The sequence below is a fragment of the Schistocerca gregaria genome, chromosome 6 (genome assembly GCF_023897955.1).
Source record: "Schistocerca gregaria isolate iqSchGreg1 chromosome 6, iqSchGreg1.2, whole genome shotgun sequence".
Classification (NCBI taxonomy): Eukaryota; Metazoa; Arthropoda; class Insecta; order Orthoptera; family Acrididae; genus Schistocerca; species Schistocerca gregaria.
This window is the reverse complement of record NC_064925.1, coordinates 576,591,249-576,610,669: the sequence shown is the minus strand read 5'-3', so window position 1 is coordinate 576,610,669 and position 19,421 is coordinate 576,591,249. Positions and strand designations below refer to the sequence as shown.

The following is a 19,421-nucleotide window of genomic DNA, read 5'->3' as shown; positions in this document are numbered from 1 at the left end:
TCTGTTTTTCAAACTGCGAATATTGCCGGTGCAAATGCATTGCCGAATAGGACTAAGGAACATGTTTCAGACACCAGTGCATTGTTATTACAATTAATGCAACAAATGGGACAAAAGCTTCAAAAGTTAGACACAATGGAACAAAATCTTCAAAAGTTAGACACAATGGAACAAAATCTTTAAAAGTTAGACACCACACTTGAACAAACACGTGAAGATTTATCTAATGAGTTACATAACATCGAATCGAAATGTCAAAAAGTCTGTAATGACGTAAAAACACAAATTTGTGAGCATTTCCAACCTATTTTTTCGCGGCATGAAAATGCATTACAGAATCACGAAGCAGCCATAAAAGAACTGCAAACTATTGTTCATGAAAATCATGAGACCTTGCAAGCTAAAATTGACTCAGTTGCATCTACCGATTCGGTTACGCAACTTGCAAAAACTCAAGCGAACTTAAAGGACACAGTAGATACTCTGAAAATTGGTTCAGAAAGACACACAGAGGAAATAATTTCACTGTCGGATAAGGTAGCCGAACTTTCAGATCAGTTCACTAACTTATCTACGAAGGTAGATGATGATCTGAATGACACAAAACCTGTAGCCTTCACTGACACTGAAGACTATGAACAAATTAGGAAATTCAAACAATCAAAATCAAATCAACACACAGTACAAAAGAGAAATGCGGGAAGTACAAGATCAGTTGGCTCAAGTAATACAAGAATTACATATTTCAGAGGACACTCGCGCCCCAGTATGGGAAGAGGGACATAGCAATACGGAACAACCACAAAATAATAACACAGGGCATTTCGGAAATCATGAAAGTAATTGGCAAGGTGCACCGAATTTTGAGATGGAACCGCCGAAACGACGTAACAATGACCGACATGCAACCCGCCGACACGTTGATTTTGACTATAAGCTGTTCATTACTACACGTAAATTCAAAACATTTAAGAATTCTGGCAACGACATTCATCCACAAGCGTGGCTCCATCAATTCTCTCATTGTTTTCCTCCCAACTGGTCACTAGAGCACAGATTACAATTTATGTGTGGCTACTTAGAGAATGAACCAGCTGTAAGAATGCGATCGGTCATTCACGATTGCCACAGTGAAGGAGAATTTTACCATGCCTTCCTCTCAGCATATTGGTCTCAAGCTACACAAGACCGAGTAAAACATAGCATAATGATGACGAAACACTTTGAACAATCTGAATTTTCCAGTCTTGTCAAATATTTTGAAGATATGTTGCATAAGAACCAATATCTTTCAAACCCATACAGCCCCTCAGAACTCATCCGCATTTGCTTAATCAAATTACCGGAACATTTACGGCATATTATTTTAGCAGGCCGTTGCAAAGACGACATTGAAGCTTTTCAGGGACTCTTACAAGAATTAGAAATTGACACTGACAATCGCGGAACGCGAAAACAGGAACACAACAATTACAGGTCACATCCGTCGCAATTCCGCGATGAAAGAAATAATAACTGGACACGACAAGGCTATTCTCACAACACAAATCGTGACCAAAACAGACACCACCCGTATGACAACCACTGGCAGAGTAATAGTTACAGAGAAAGATCGCATTTCCGTAGTAATGAATATCACAGAGACAATCAGAGAAACAGACAATACGGGAACCAAAATAATTATTATCAAGGGAGACGGAATAACTTCAGACGCAACGATCCAGCGCGCATTTACGATTCAGGGAGAAATTTTCCACCACGTGACCGACAAAAAATTAATTACAGAAATTACCTACATGACAACAGACGATATAATCGTAACGACAGACCTGAATTGCATCAGAACTGGCGGGATTCAAACAGAGCAGAGCCTTCTCGTCAAGGTGAATTTGTAGAAGTTAGGTCTCCTAATCCCAATAACGGCGCGCGCCAACAAAGAGACAGACAATGACTCGCACTGCAGGCAGCCGCGTGCGCCGGCTGGCTCACAGAAAAATAACTTAGACGCTAACCTTGAGAAAAATTCCAGTATTCTTTATCGACGTATACCACATGATAATTGCATTGAAGTTGAAACTCTGCGTACTAGGAAGAGTAAAGGTTTACACCACATTTCACAAGTCACACTGAGAAACTGTTAACATGCAACAATGTTTAGAAGTTAACTATACAGTCTAGAACCTAGGGAACATTTTTAAACGGAAATTACGAATGCATTGTTATACTGAACAGACGACACAGTGTTGCTATTTGTACATTCTTGCTTGTTAGTTGCACGATTACATAACGACTATAAGGCTTACATACTTAGAACATATACTGTTAATGAGATTTAAATGCAACATTTTGGTTTAGTTGAAAAGACATTCTTTATTTGAAGTAATTTCTGTGAGATTAAAGATAACTTAGCATTTGGTTTCTTTGATAGCTTCACGATTATATCACGACGCTACTAATGTGTGACACAATTTACATTGTGCTTTTGCGGTGTATCTGTTTTATATCTACACAGTTTTTCTGAATTCTTCTGGAAAGGAAAACATGTTTTAGTGTTAACTTTGTGGTATAGCTACAATGAGACAGCCTTTTCTGTAGCACAACAATACGTACAGTACAGTACTTACTTCATCACGGCAATAAGCGTAATAACTAAGATATCTATACGCAAAGCATTTCAATTTCGTTTATCATGAGATAAGTACATTGACTTCTGCAGAACTTAGCTTTCGGAGGACAATAACTACGACACTTCCACAGAGATTGTCTTACAGCAAGACGCACATTTAGCGCTACAGGACACGCATTAAACTATTTATTTTTCAACATATTTGAATTACAAAGAAAGTTATCCGTGATACATTTCATTCCATTGCTGTAATCTGTAACACCTGAGGATATAATTACATTAATCCTCACGGGGGTACACGCTTACTTTGTGTACCATGTGTATGGCAAGCACAAGGAGCCCTAGCTAATATGGTATGTGCTTATACAACTTGACACATCAGTACCATATTTCTTTAACACATTAATTACACAGCTATCTGATCAATTAAGTGGGAGAGACAAACATTCATTTTACTACATCAATCACAGATGTTTACGTAATTACACAGTTGCATAACTTCACACCTACGAAAATGTATTTTGTCTGTACTTTGTGAAATGTTCAAATTTTATCGGAACTATTGTGATACTATGAGAGCTTTGAATGATGTGTTTGGTATGGGATCATGATTTTTAAAGTACGTTTGAGGCAGATGACACTATTGACATGAGCAGAGAATTTTTTTACGTTTTGAAGTTATTGGAGGAAGCTACGACGATTTTGAGAGTTGACTGAGGTGTAAAATGTAAACTTTCACGGGCGGAACTGTCATGATTAATAAAATTCTTTTCCGGGCTATTATGCCGTGGTCTGATGGATTTCGCATTGTAACCCAACGTTTCGTCCCCATCTGCGGAGGACATCTTCAAGGGGGTTCGTGGCTTCTGTTAACTTCCGAAACACACACTGTCTCACTACTGACTGCAGAAAATTTTTGTTTTCGCGTGCTCCCGCGCATAGGCGTGACGTCACATGTTTTGAATACGCGAGCGCAATTGGCCGTTGTCGGTTGCCGCCGTCCGCTGTTGCTATCATCCCATGGCGGAAGACTGGTACACATCTTCTTCAGCACCGGCATCCAGATGTTATTCAATTTCACGCCCTCCTCCTTCCTATTAAAATTCCTGGGGTGTTTCATAATCTCTATAGCCTCTCTGTAAAGCCTTTCATGATATCCGCTTGTGGCTGCCAGTACTTGAGTTCTATCAAAATAAATGTGGTGGTCTCCTGACTGCAAAGCGTGTTCCGCAACAGCTGATCTATCAATCTCTCCCCTTCTACAATTGCCCTTGTGCTCTTCTAGTCGTTTTTTGACCGTTCTTTTTGTGGTACCCACATATACCTCCCCACAACTACACGGGATCCTGTAAATTCCTGCTTTTTCCAGCGGTTTACGAGCATCCTTAGCCAATCTCAGGTGTTCTTGTATCTTCCGGGTAGGTTTGTAAATCACCGCGATATTCCGTTTTTTCAATATTTTCCCTATGCGGTCAGTGACGTCCTTAATAAAAGGCAGGAAAACTTTCGATTTTGCAAGCGCTTGTGCATTGCTATGATTTTCACGCGGCGGTCTTAACGCTCTTTTTATCTCAGCAGCCGAGTAACCATTCGTGAGTAATGCATCAGTGAGGTGTTCCAGTTCCGTATCCAGTAGCCCAGGTTCACAGATGTTCCTCGCTCTATCCGCCAACGTTTTTATTATGCCTCGCTTTTGTTGTGGGTGGTGGTTCGAATCCCGGTGTAGATAACGATCCGTGTGCGTGGGTTTCCGGTAAACTGTATGGCCTAAGCTACCATCCTGTTTCTTGTAAACTAGCACATCCAGAAAATTTAGTCTCCCTTCTGCCTCCTCCTCCATGGTAAACTGGATCTTCGGATTAATACCGTTTAGATGTTTGTGAAAACGGCCTAGTTCCTCTCTGCCATGCCTCCACAACACAAACGTATCATCTACGTAGCGGAACCAGATATTCGGTTTTTTGTTGGCAGTTTCTAGAGCCTGCGCCTCGAATTTTTCCATGAAAAAGTTAGCTATAACCGGGCTTAAGGGGCTCCCCATTGCCACGCCATCAGTCTGTTCGTAGAACTCATCGTTCCATTTGAAATATGTGCTCGTAAGGCAATATTTAAATAGTTCTGCAATGTCGGGAGGAAAAATTCTATTCAGCTGTTGCAACACCTCATTGAGAGGAACCATAGTAAATAGCGATGCCACATAGGAAGTGACTAACATGTCCTCCGGCTGGACCACTATGCCGCTTAATTTACTGACGAAATGTGCAGAATTCTTGATATAGGACTCCGATCGTCCCACATGCGGCCGTAATAGCGTTGTCAAAAACTTGGCAATAGAATAGGTGGGCGAACCAATGGCACTCACTATAGGTCTCAGAGGAACAAGTTGTTTATGAACCTTCGGCAAGCCATAGAGTCTTGGTGACAGCGCAACTGAATTGAACAGACTTTTCTGAACGTTCTGTTCGATAGAGGATTTCTTAATTAACCGCGTAACCGTTCTAAGAACTTTATCAGTCGGGTCTTTACTCAGCTTCTTGTAAGTCTGCGGATCTAGTAAGTCATTAATCTTGCTGTGATAGTCAGTAACATTCAAAACCACCGTCGCATTTCCCTTGTCAGCGGGGACAATGATAATACTATCGTCCTCATTTAGGCGTTTTATTGCATTCCTCTCACCCATGGTTAAATTACTTTTTGGAGGCTTTGCGCGAGCTAATACTCTCACAGTTTCTATGCGGATTTCTTCGGCTGTAATCGCGTCCACACTACGAAAGCCTGCTTCTACACTGGCGATTATCTCCTCAGTGGGAGTTACTTGATTATGCCACGTATCTGTTATGATGAAATATTGAAGAAGTGTCGACGAATAAGGTAAAGAATAATTAGCAGTGTTTAGGGACTCTGGTTTGTGAAAAAGGTTGTTGGAAACCAAGAATCGTACTTTAAGAGTTATGAAATGTATGTACATGCGTGAATGTATTACAAGGCCGACGAAAATTTTTTGGACACTATTATATATAAAGGATTTTGTTTCTACAGATGTGTAACGCAAATTCTTGACCTGTGAAATATTTTTATATGAGACTGTCACTGTAGCGGAAACTGCTGTCGTAAATATTTCGATAAGACAGTTAAGTGACCACCTGCACGTAATGCGTCGTGGGCACCCAGCTGCGCGACAACCACCTGACAAAAGAAAGCCATTAGTGTGTGCCTGTCAGAGGCACAGGTGGAGAGAAAAAAAAAGATTCCTTTGTAGAAAGCATCGCAAATACTACACACCCAAACTTGAAAACATATGATTACACTGTGGAGCTCTTAATTTATGATATTTACTAAAATGCCTAATGAAACAACGAGAAACGTTTCATGGCTATTGTCCTGCTAGTTGAGAGAAATGCCATGTGGCTTGCTTAATGCATTTATTTACTCATTTTGTTTAATATCTAGTTTCTAACTGCACTGAAGCATTGGTTAAAATAAATTTTATGGATGTACTAATATAAATATTTTATGCCTACAGATCCAGTAAATATTAACTTTATGATGTACTTAAAAAAAACGAAGTAGCACAAAAAGATGTTTCCCTACACAGAAATTGCATACAGAATTGTCTTTTCAAGTACAGGGTAATATTTTTTTACAATAAATTTTTGTGGTGCACCACTTTAATTGCATAGACATTAAGATGTGAATAGACATTGTCCTTATCTACATTGTTGTCTTTAGTGTAACATTTTTTTCTGCTTGTGGGTTTGTCATGTTTAGGTAGAAGTTATTACATTTATTGCTGCTTGCTATGCTTACTTGCATTTTTTATTCATTGCTGTTTGTGTTAATCGTTTTGTGCTGCTGCATTGCATCGTCCCTTAGTTTAGCATCTCAGCTCAGTAGATTTTAAGTTAGCTTAAGAGGGGGTAGACTATATAAGAAACTAACTATGATGAATTGGAAGAGAAGCATTGAGAAGCTATATGAAAATGATTTGGCCAAAAAAAGTAGTGTATAGTGGAGAAAAACTATTTTTGAAAGAGGATGAGAAAAGTACAGAAAGCAGGTACAGATAGGACTTTTTGGAAATAATGAAGAACGAAGGGAGATCTCCGAGAAGTAAAGAAAGTTTTGTTTGCAAAATACTGCAGTAAAACAAACCCTGCCCTTTCCTTGTGTTATCCCACTATGTGTTTGTGTACCCTTGTGTATTTATGTTCTTCCTGTCTTTAAATGTTTATCTGATAAGACTTATGTTGCAGAATTTTTCTAATACTAAGGTACATTCACTATGATGAGGAATACTGTTATCCTCAAATATAATTTGCATTAATAACATGCTATCTACTTTGTAAAGATGTTTACACATTATTTATTCTGTTTTGTTCTAATGCTCATGTGTGAAGTTGATGTTTCAAAAGTTATTCTGATCTTTTATGTATGTACTTATGTCATAATTTTTGTAACACTGATGTATTTGCTATTTCGATTCTATTGTAAAGCCTGTACTACTGCAAATGATATCTGTAGTCATATGTTCCTTAAAGATGTATTTTGTACCTTTGTTATTGTATTCTTATGTTATAAAATTGTAATTGACACCAGTTCATCAAATTAAGTAACTTGTAAATTACATTTCACTGCACACATTTCTGTTGATCATAGTATATGGACAATATGTGAGAAGTAGGGACTGATAGTGTTTGCACATGTGTTAATAGTTCAGCAAGGGACTGGATAACAGCATTGCTGGTTCTAAGGACATTTCAAAAACAATTTTTCTGCGTACACAAGTGGTGGTTATGGACTTGTTATATTATCCGCAAGACTCTTCAGTGGTGATTGTGCGCCTGCACAGTCAAACAGATGGCTGCTGGCCATCTCTACAAGGACTACAGTGGGTCTACACTTCTGATGACCCACCAATACCATTATTTCTACAAGGACTGCAATGGGTCTGGACCTCTGGTGGCCCACCAATACCGTAATCTCTACCAGGAATAGAGTGGGTCTGCTCTGTGATGACCTACCTACCGATAGTCTTCAACGTCGACTGACTCTGTTGTGGCCCATTACCTGTCTGCATGTCAAGAGTCAGTTCTGTCTTTCGTTGGAAGGACAACACTACTTCTTCAAGACTGCATGGAAATCCACTACTTCCAAGTGCATTTTCTTTTATTGCTCAGTCTTTGAGAAAATCACTACTATTTTACTGTGATGAATGATCAGGACTGTCTATATGGACTGTGAGAAAATTTTAGCTTTTGACCGACATTGTATCAATAAGTGTGTGCATTTGATATCTTTATTATAGTAATTATGAAAAAATTTATCAAATCATTATTGGCTACTGCCCAAAACAATTTGTAAAAAATTTTTGTGGGGAGCATGGGGGCTATGTAAGTAGGCTGTTTAGGTTTTTTTATTGGTAACGCCGACGCCACGTAGCGCTCTGTATAAAAATCACTGGCTGTGCCGTGTGCAGTCTGTGGCTGGTTTGCATTGTTGTCTGCCATTGTAGTGTTGGGCAGCGGCAGCTGGATGCGAACAGCGCATAGCGTTGCGCATTTGGAGGTGAGCCGCCAGCAGTGGTGGACGTGGGGAGAGAGATGGCGGAGTTTTGAAATTTGTAAGAATTGGTGTCATGAACTGCTATATATATTATGACTAGTGAGGTAAATACATTGTTTGTTCTCTATTAAAATCTTTCATTTGCTAACTATGCCTATCAGTAGTTAGTGCCTTCAGTAGTTTGAATCTTTTATTTAGCTGGCAGTAGTGGCGCTCGCTGTATTGCAGTAGCTTGAGTAACGAAGATTTTTGTGAGGTAAGTGATTTGTGAAACGTATAGGTTAATGTTAGTCAGGGCCATTCTTTCGTAGGGATTTTTGAAAGTCAGATTGCGTTGCGCTAAAAATATTGTGTGTCACTTTAAGCACATTCGTGTATAATTGTTCAAAGAGGACGTTTCACATAGACCAGTCTTGTATAAATTTTTCTAAGGGGACGTTTCAGCTTCCACCAGCAGTGCAGAAGCTCTCGCACATGAGCTAATGTGTGTGATTGTCTCTCGCTCTGTGGACTCGAGGAATAAGGTCCCCTGCTGACGTTACAGGTGTGTCATACGTTATACCTCACAAAAACAGTTGAGAGGCGTCATATCCGTTGACAGTGCTGGCCATGGAACTGGTCCACCTTCACCGGTCCACCAACTGGGATGTGCGACATTGAGGCGATTCCGCATATCGACACCAAAGTACGCTGGTATTCGGTTGTGTTGCATCCACATGTCCATCTGAACATTTAGCGGTACTACATCCAATAGGGTAGGCAAAACATCTCCAATAAAGGTGATGCAGATCGGTCTTATTAGTCTGTCTGGCAGACCTGTGTTGGTGATTTTGAATCACCTGCGAGTGCGAATTTTCGTCTGCCCAATGATGCATGTTGTGCAAATTTAATAGACCATCTCTAGCAAATGTGCTTTCATCCGTGAATAGCACCAAGCTATAGAATTATGTCAGGAGAATTCATTGTTGAAAATACTATTGTGCACACTGTACCTGTCAGGGGTAGTCCTCCTCCAGCAACACCTGGAATTTCTGTAGATGGCATGGACATAGCCAGTGTTGATGAACAACGCGCCACACGTCACTTTCGCCCATATGCACCGCTTGTGCCACCTGCCGATTGCTAGTAGAACATTGTCAGCACATCCTCTTCCAATGGCAGTGTTCGAGCCGAGCTTGGCCAACCCGCATCACGTTTCAGCAGCTACCAGAGGACAGACAGTTGACTGGGAATAGTATTCGCAAGTACCAGACACCTAGTGCTACTACTTTGCTGTACGACGGACACACCAAAGGCATGAAATACATTCGTGTAACTTTCTGGATTCTGTGAGGAATCTCTCGATGGCCGCGAACGTCAGATGTTGTGGGGTACGCCTGTTTGGAAAACGTTGCTCATACAATCTTGCAGCAGCCGTCCCATTGCAATCCGCTTTGTCGTATGGAAGCACCATGTCGGTCACTTCCACAGCTGTGTGCTGTCAACAACGTTATACCACTGGCAGACCACACATGGTCCGTAGTCAAATGCGAGAACGGACGTGTGGAGGAAAGTAGTGCATGTGCAGGAATGTTATTAGGCTGAGGTCGTCCATCCACAGTACATAGATGGCTTCAGGGTTGCATACCTTTGGTATCCAGACACCAAAACAAATCTCAAGAACAACTGTCTCAACAGTTCATTCTCAGACTCTGAAGCTGTCCAGCGCCCAAGCTGTGCCCTTCTGGACGTAGGTTTCTTCTTGAAAACCGATCAGTTTGCTTTCTCCTGCAACATAATAAGGGTTGTCTGTGTATCTTGGGACATCCTGTATATATACACTGAGGAGCCAAAGAAACTGGTATACTTGCCTAATATCGTGTAGGGCCCCCGCAAGCACGCAGGAGTACCGCAACACGACGTGGCATGGACTCGACTAATGTCCGAAGTGGTGCTGGAGGGAACAGACACCTTGAATCCTGCAGGGCTGTCCACAAATCCGTAAGAGTACGACAGGGTTAAGGTCTCTTATGAACAGCACGTTACAAGACATCCCAGATATGCTCAATAATGTTCATGTATGCGGAGTTTGGTGGCTGTAGGAAGTGTTTAAACTCAGAAGAGTGTTTCTAGAGTCAATCTGTAGCCATTCTCGACGTGTGGCGTGTCGCATTGTCTTGTTGGAATTGCCCATGTCCATCGGAATGCACAATGGACACAGGTAGCCCTGCCTTTGATGGGATAGGTGATGTTAGTGACCAGACAGGAGTAGGTGGCAGTGGGAGGATGTATGGGACAGGTCTTGCATCTAGGTCTATTAAAGGAGTATGGGCTATGAGGTAAGGGATTGGGAGCAGGGGTTGTCTAAGGATGGACGAGTATATTGTGTAGGTTAGGTGGACGGCAGAATACCACTGTGGGAGGGGTGGGAAGGATAGTGGGCAGGACATTTCTCATTTCAGGGCAAGACTAGAGGTCTGTGCAACCAGTCATGTCGTCTACAAACTAAGCCACAACCACTGTGCTGCGTTCTATGCAGGCATGACAACCAACAAGCTGTCTGTACACATGAATGGCCACCGACAAACTGTGGCCAAGAATCAAGTGGGTCACCCTGTATCTGAACACATTGTCAAACATGATATCCATCATTTCAATCCCTGCTTCACAGCCCATGTCACATGGATCCTTCCCACCAACCCCTGCTTTTCTGAATTGCGCAGGTGGGAACTTTCCCTGCAATACATCCTACGTTCCCGTAACCCTCCTGGCCTCAACCTTCGGTAGTCGCTGTCCTCACCCATCCAGCCCCTTCCCTGCTCCCATTCCAGCACTACACAGCCGTCATCTCACCACCACACCCTGCTTTTTTTTAATTCCTCTCCTTTTCCTCTACTTTCCCCTGCCTCCCCACCTCTCCCCTGCCCTCCGCCTAGCCTGCACCATTTCACTGTCCACCATCCCCACCATACTGTCCGTCCCCCTCCCCAACCCAGCCTCCTCCTTACCGCCACACAGCCGCCACTGCCATCATGCACTGGTGCTGCTGATCACAGTGTAGTTTCAGTTGCCTGAGACTCCAGTCGTGTGTGTGAGTTGCATGATTGTGTGTGTGTATGTGTGTCCATTGTCGATAAAGGCCATTGGCTGAAGGCTTTAAGTGTGAAAATGTTTTTTTTTTGTGCCTATCTGCGACTCAGCATCTCTGCCATATGGTGAGTAGTAACTTTCCTTCAAATGTTAACTTAAATATTTTATACTTGCAAGGAACCGTATGTGACATACATTTCAACTTGATAACTCTAACCCAACCTGAGGAAAAGGTGTGTAACAGTCGAACAAACAGACTAACTGACAACAGAGTGATCCTATAAGGCTTCCGTTTTTACATATTGATGTAAGGAACCCTAAAAATTACAAGTGAAATTTTTGAGGCAAAAATGTAAAATAGAATGCTCTTTATTGGACTGTGCCCATTGCGTTGTACACAGATGTTATTTCACAATATCCAGACTGATGGGCATTATAAAAACACGGAAGACAATAACTTTCTAGGAATCGAACTAATTGTGCAAATGCTGCTTTTTACGACGTTTTCCTTCAACTCCCATGAAGATTTCATGGAAACTATGATTACATATGGGTTTTTTAGGATATATTTGCTGATTTTTATAACGGTAAAAACCAACGAAAAAATAATGGCCGAAACGAGACTCGAACGCTACCAGTTGTTTTTCTTCATCATTCTGTAGCACACGCCTCGTGGAAATGCTCGCAGAACTTCCATCAAAAAATGTGGTTTTGACAGGAATCGAGCCTGGGCCCTCCGCATGGGAGCCAAGTATTCTATGACAGGGCAAAGCGGCCCACCAAAAAATACTACCAGGTTTAGTAAATTAAAGTTCACACAAGAAATTTCAAAGTTGATGTTCTCATAAATTTTTTAAAGCTGAATGGGATCGATTTGGCGATTGATATTTGAGCTATGAACTTCATATACACTGAAGAGCAAAAGAAACTGTTATAGGCATCTGCATTCAAATACAGTTAAATGTGAACAGGCAGAATACTGTGCTGTGATCGGCAACGCCTATATAAGACAACAAGTGTCTAGTGCAGTTGTTGGATTGGTTACTGCCGCTAAAATGGCAGGTTATCAAGATTTCTGTGAGTTTGAACTTGGTGTTATAGTCGGCTCGCGAGCGATGGGGCACAGTATATCCGAGGTAGCGATGAAGTTGGGATTTTACCACACGACCATTTCACGATGTATCGTGAATATCAGGAATCTGGTAAAACATCAAATCTTCAACATAGCTGTGTCCAGAAAAGGATCCTGCAAGAATGAGACCAACGATCACTGAAGACAATCATTCAAAGTGACAGAAGTGCAGCCCTTCCACAAACTGCTGAGATTTTAATGCTGAGCATTCAGCAAGTGTCAGCGTGCGAAACATCATCAGTATGGGTTTTCAGATCTGAAGGCCCACTCATGCACCCTTGATGACTGCACAGCACAAAGCTTTACACTCCCCACCTGGAGCCATCAACACCAAAAATGGACTGTGTTGACTGGAAACATTTTGCCTGGTCGAACGAGTCTCGTTTCAAATTGTATCAAGCAGATGTACGTGCATGATTAAGGAATGAACCTAATGAATCCATAGACTCTGCATGTCAGTAGGGGATCGTTAAAGCTGGTGGGGTCTCTCTAAAGGTGTGGGGCATCAGAAATTGGAATGATATGGGAACCATGGTATGTCCAGATACCACTCTAACAGGTGGCATGTACGTAAGCATGCTGTCTGATCACGTGCCTGTGCCACATGGATCCTTCCCACCAACACCAGCGTTTCCGAATGGCGCAGGTGCGAATTTTCCCTGCAATACATCTTACATTGCTGTATCGCTCCTGGCCTCAACCTTCGTGAGTCGCTGTCCTCATCCATCCAGCCCCTTCCCTGCTCCCATTCCAGCACTACATAGCCATCATTCCACCACCACACCCAGACTATTTTTAAAATTTCTCTTCTTTTCCATTACTTCTCCCCCCCCCCCTAATCCCAACCTCTCCCCTGACTTCCGCCTAATCTGCAGCATTTCACTGTCTGCCATCCCCACCATACTATCCATCCTCCTCCATACTCCTGCCTCCTCCTTACCCCTACCCAGTCGCCACTGCCATCATGCACTGCTGATGCTGCTCGCAGTGTTGTTTCAGTTTCCTGAGACTGCAGTCATGTGAGTGAGTTGCGTTTGCATGAGTGTGTGTGTGTGTGTGTGTGTGTGTGTGTGTGTGTGTGTGTGTCTATTGTTGACAAAGGCCATTGACTGAAAGCTTTAAGTGTGAAAATCTTTTTCTTGTGCCCTTCTACAACTCAGCATCTCTGCTATATGGTGAGCAGCAACTTCCCTTCCTATAATATTGTTACATTTCATCCTAGATTTTCCATTGTTTGAAATATTTAAGTTTATAAGTCAGTGCAGTGAAAAGAAACGTCCATTTATGTCACATATTTAGAATGTTGCAAACTCATTCATCAGACTCCATACAGTACTTCCAGTTGAACTAGAATCACTAATTTGACAAGAAACAAGGTTTTGCTGTACAAGCAAAGGAAAAAAAAATTCAAAAATTGTTAATTTCTTCTTCTGTCATATAAAAATTGTAGTTTTTTGCTACTTGTTTTCTGTCTATGTCTCTCTGTCTGTTAAGACCCCTTTTTCCTCAGGAATGGGAATAGGTATCACATAGAAATTTATGTCAGGTACTGAGATCTACAGTTGCCTGCCAGGCTAGCCGCGTAGTGTAATGCACTGATTCCAAAGCGGGAAGGCATGCCAGCCCCTGGCACGAATCCGCCCAGCGGATGAGCGTCGAGGTCCTGTGTGCCGGCCAGCCTGTGGATGGTTTTTAAGGCGGTTTTCCATTTTGCCTCGGCGAATGGGTCTGATTCCCTTTACCCGCCTCAGTTACACTATGGCAGTGATTACTGCACAAACACTATCTCCATTATACGTGTACATCATGCTTACTCTACTACGCAAACATTTGGGGTTACACTCGTCTGGTATGAGACATTCCTGGGCGGGGGCTCCACTGGGGGCCGAACTGCTCAGTAACCCTTGGTTGGGTGTGAGGTGGCGGTGGGGTGGGTGGACTGCTGTGGCCTGTTGTGGGGTTGTGAACCTCTGAGGGCTACTGGATGGACGAAGCCTCTCTGTCGTTTCTTGTCTACAGTTCCATACACAATACAGACAATCTGCAGTTGATCGGAAGTGTAAAAAACTTAACCTTGCAAGTCAACGCAATCAAAAATTGTGGCCGTATGTTAAAACCCATTTTTCTCAGGAATGGGTGGAGGTATCAAGTCGAATTTTATGTCAAATACTAAGGGCTAAGGTCCCCTGGCAGTGTAAATAATTTAAGCTTCTTAGTCAATGCAGTCAAAACATACTGCCATATATCTCCCATACTTTGATACTCGCAGAACCAGTTACCAAAATCTATAAGTGACCTACCTGTATACATATAGCAGGGCTGGTGGAGCAGCGGTAAATCGCGTGTCTGCAGACTGAGAGAGATCAGATCGTGAGAACGCCACGGGCTAACCTAGCCCTAGCCTCTCAACGATGTGAGCAGTCACCAGAAACAATATGTAGTTTGGATTCCACGTTAAACCGTAGGTTCCCTTTCCCCCTTTCGATAACTAGGGAAGCTCAGGGACACGGAAACCGCCGAAGCGGCGTTCAGTAGAAAGACTTCTACCAGGCCATTGAGCTCACGAAATTATTATTAATTAATTATTAATACACACTTGTCCGGTTTATTTTTAATTTAAACAGTCTTCATTAACAGTCCGTAATAAAAGATCGGCAATTAACAATTTGTTTTTGCAATGAAAACTCGTATTTTCCGTGTGATATGTAATTAGAAATAAGGAGACGTGCATTTTCAAAGAAGTTGGTTGATTCGGGTGAGCGGACCAAACAGAGAGTTCATCGGTCCCTTTAGATAAGGAAAGGGTGGAGATGGAAAGCGGCCGTGCCCTTTCAAAGGAACCATCCAGGCATTTGCCTGAAGCGATTTACGGCACTAATGGAAGACGTAAATCAGGACGGCCGGACTCGGGTTTGAACCGCCGTCCTCCCGAAAGCGAGTGCAGTGTGCTAACCACTGCGCCACCTCGCTCAGATTGAGCTTAGGTATGTGTTAATTAGTATACATTTGATGAATTTTATATTTAAATAACGTACCTATTAGAAATCAACGAAAAAACAAAAAATAGCTCAAAATGAAACTAAAACCAGCAATCCAGCGATTATCGCTCTCAAGCGTTACCAATCTTTTCCTTCTTCTTCACGTACCTTGGTGCACGAAAGTGCTCGTAGAGCACGCACTTTTGTTGAAAATTTTACCTAGAATGAAATCGAACCCAGGCCGCCTAATGGGATGGAAGCTTTCTACCAGATGGCCACTTTTTTTAAAATTAAAAACATTATTTTTTCAATACTTGATCTGTGTGGCCATATTGTCCGTAGTTGCTTTACAATTCTTCAGGTATTTTCGTTCTGTCGTTACAACTACAAAAATGGGTGTTTTTTTCACCAGCCACGTTTACCTTTATTGAGACAGAGCATCATCAGAGGCCTATAATTAAGTTACGTACATTCCGATTTGTTTGAAGATCGAAAAACGATTCGTTAACAATATGTTGGTTTGTACTTACGGTGATTTTCGCTTGATTTCTCGCTTGCATGGGGAAAAACACAAACGAGTGCTAGCAGACGGTACTTCTGGCCAACTACAATGACAGCAGTTTGCAGTCAGACCTACCGTTGTAAAACACAATAGAGTCGTAAACTAATTATTTCCCACATCGAAGATGTTGAAAAAATTGTAAAGTGTCTGCAAAATACTCAGGTATCGCGAGAAGTTCGATGTTTACATTGCTTTTGAGGTTACTACATGAAAAAGCACTGTAAGACTCAAAGCAATTAATGTGATGTCACATATATATCCAGTGTAAAAGAAAGCACGAGTTAATCTCCGCGTATGCACATATTCACCAAATTAGTGCCTCAAAATTATATACTATGCGACCCAATGGTATTTTTCAACGACTAACAACAACAGGCATTTTAGAAGCAAAGCCTAATAATTTGATGTCATAAAACTACCCTGTCCAGGCTCATAACTGTAGATAAATACATGTTAGCTAAGCAGACAAATTGAATGAATAACTAATTGGGCCTAACCTTGACGTAAGTTCCAATACACCCTAAAAGTAGTATATATTCGTGCGGTATAAATGATCTCAAGCACCATTTCAGGAGGGACATTGATACAGCATCATGTCATTCACAATAAAAAATATATAAATGATGCTACTCATTGCAGTTACTGCTATTATTACAAAGGACGGAGACCTGTTGAAGACTAAGCACAGTAACAGCAGTTTGCAGACAGAAGGCCCCCTAAAAGCTTCATACATAGTGTTTGACCGATATTATCGCTCAGCACATTCCATAACGTACGTGGTCAGCGCGAAAAGGGGATGTTCATGTGACAGCAGTGTCTAATAACGTAAAGCGAGTATTCAGTCTCTGCAGTTGCATTTCCGAAAATTGTAGTTCGCAAAGGTACAAACCTGTAACCAACTTCGCCTCCGCAAAACATGGACAACACAATTGTCATTGCAGAAACGAATGAGCTCTTTTTGTTACCAAAATATTATTGAGACTTTACAAGAACATGTAATGCTTGTAAACACACGACCAAAGACTGTAGCAGTGAGAGATGTGACAATGTCAGAGTCGGTATCTCTGTTAAACTACTTATCGTTTATTGCGGAACATCTCTCACTTTGCGAGAACAAATTAAATATTGCTGCATCCAAATGGTCTGTTTAACTCATTAAAATACGTGTTTATCGTAAAATAAGCTAAGTCGCCCCGAAAATTCGATATCGTACGCCTTGTAGGCACAAGGAGCCGTCACACGCTAAAGAGGCAAAGACGCAAAGACACTAGTACACCTGCCTAATGTCGTGTAGGACACCAGCGAGCACGCAGGAGTGCCGCAGCACGACGTGGCATGGACTCGACTGATGTCTGAGGCAGTGCTGGAGGGAACTGACAACACGGATCCTGCACGGCTGTCTATAAGTCCGTAAGAGTACGATCTCTTCTGAACAGCACTTGCAAGACAACCCAGATATGCTCAATAATGTTCATGTTTGAAGAGTTTGGAGGCCAGCGGAAGTGTCTAAATTCAGAAGAGTGTTCCTGGAGTCATCTGTAGCAATTCTGGACGTGTGAGGTGTCGCACTGTCCTACTGGAATTGCTCAAGTCCACGGAATGCACAATGGACATGAATGGATGCAGGTGATTAGACAGGATGCTCACGTACGTGTCACCTGTCAGAGACGTATCTAGGCGTATCAGGGTTCCAAATCACTCTAACTGCACATGCCCCACACCATTACAGAGCCTCCACCAGCTTGAATAGTCCCCTGCTGACATGTAGGGTCCATGGATTCATGAGTTTGTCTCCATACACGTCCATCCACTCGATACAATTTGAAACGAGACTCGTCCGACCAGGAAACATGTTTCCAGTCATCAACAGTCAAATGTCGGCATTGATGGACCCAGGCGAGTCGTAAAGCTTTGTGTAGTGCAGTCATCAATGGTACACGAGTGAGCTTTCGGCACCGATGATGTTTCGTTGAATGGTTCACACGTTGACACTTGTTGATGGCCCAACACTGAGATCTGCAGCAATCTGCTGAAGGGCTGCACTTCTGTCACGTTGAATGATTCTCTTCAGTCGTTATTGGTCCCTTTCTTGCAGGATCATTTTCTGGCCGCAACGATGTGAGAGATTTGACGGTTTACCGGATTGCTGATGTCCACGGTACACTCGTGAAATGATCGTACTGTAAAATCACCACTTCATAGCTACCTCGGAACTGCTATGTCCCATCGCTCGTGCGCTGACTGTAAACATCACGTTCCAACTCATTTAATTCTTTACAACTTGCCACTGTAGGAGCAGTAACCGATCTAACAACTGTGCCAGACGCTTGTTGTCTTACATGGGCGTTGCCGACTGCAGCGCCGTATTCTACCTGTTTACATGTCTATGTATTTCAATACGCATGCCTGAACCAGTTTTTTTGACACTTCACTGTAATACGCCTAACGCCAAACGTAAGACATTATATCACCACCCTCCTTTGCTATAAATGCTAAACAAATGTCGCAACATGCATTAAAGCGATATTATTCTTCATAACGATCAGACATATAGACGTAGATGTTAAATTTGTCTTGAGGCATAGAAATGAATGTCGTTGTGTTCTTCAACAACTAGTGGGTCGAATCGGCAAAGACGTCAGAGATTCTGCTAAGCCATTATGCTGCTTCAGCCGGAATATATGCTTAATACCAGGTTCTTAACCACATCGTACATGTTCAGACCTTTACTAAGAAAAACTTAAACAAACTGGCTCTTAATATTAGGAGGTACGGTACCTCAATATGACAACATGACAGTGCAGGTTTGTAGAAACGTAGGTAACAGAGATGAAATAATGCTGTTACAGAATCACCAGCTGTGTGGCATTACCAATAATTGACAAAGTGTTTTATTTATATTCTATATCACAGTAGTAGGAATGAAAGAAACAAAAAAATGGTTCAAATGGCTCTGAGTACTATGGGACTTAACATCTAAGGTCATCAGTCCCCTAGAACTTAGAACTACTTAAACCTAACTAACCTAAGGATGACATACACATCCATGCCCGCGGCAGGATTCGAACCTGCGACCGTAGCTGTCTCGCGGTTCCAGACTGAAGCGCCTAGAACCGCTCGGCCACCTTAGCCGGCTGAAAGAAACAAGTCAATAACTTGACTACAAGGTATTAATGTTAAAAAAAATATTTATTTTATAGTTAGTTATGAACTGGCTTTCAGTTTCTTAGGCCACAGTGAGATAACCTAATACTAAACAGTTCATAACTAACTATTAAACAAATATTATTTTGGAAGATTAATACTTTGTAGTCAAGTAATTAATATGTCTATGTTCCTCCAAGAGCAGATGGAATATATACAGATATTATCAACGCTATTAGTCATTGTGAACATACCTCAACAGTCTTGCACAAGGAACAAACACATGAGCCATTCTGTAGTCGTAGCCACCTAGTTAATACCACGTTGTTTATCGAAGGAAGACGTACA

At 41.9% G+C, this 19,421-nt stretch overlaps 1 protein-coding gene across 2 annotated transcripts in view; it reads right to left on the bottom strand.

Moving 5' to 3' along the window:
• Positions 1-19,421, bottom strand: part of LOC126279053 (uncharacterized) — a 125,434-nt gene that overhangs the window by 80,591 nt on the left and 25,422 nt on the right. The window lies entirely within an intron of this gene.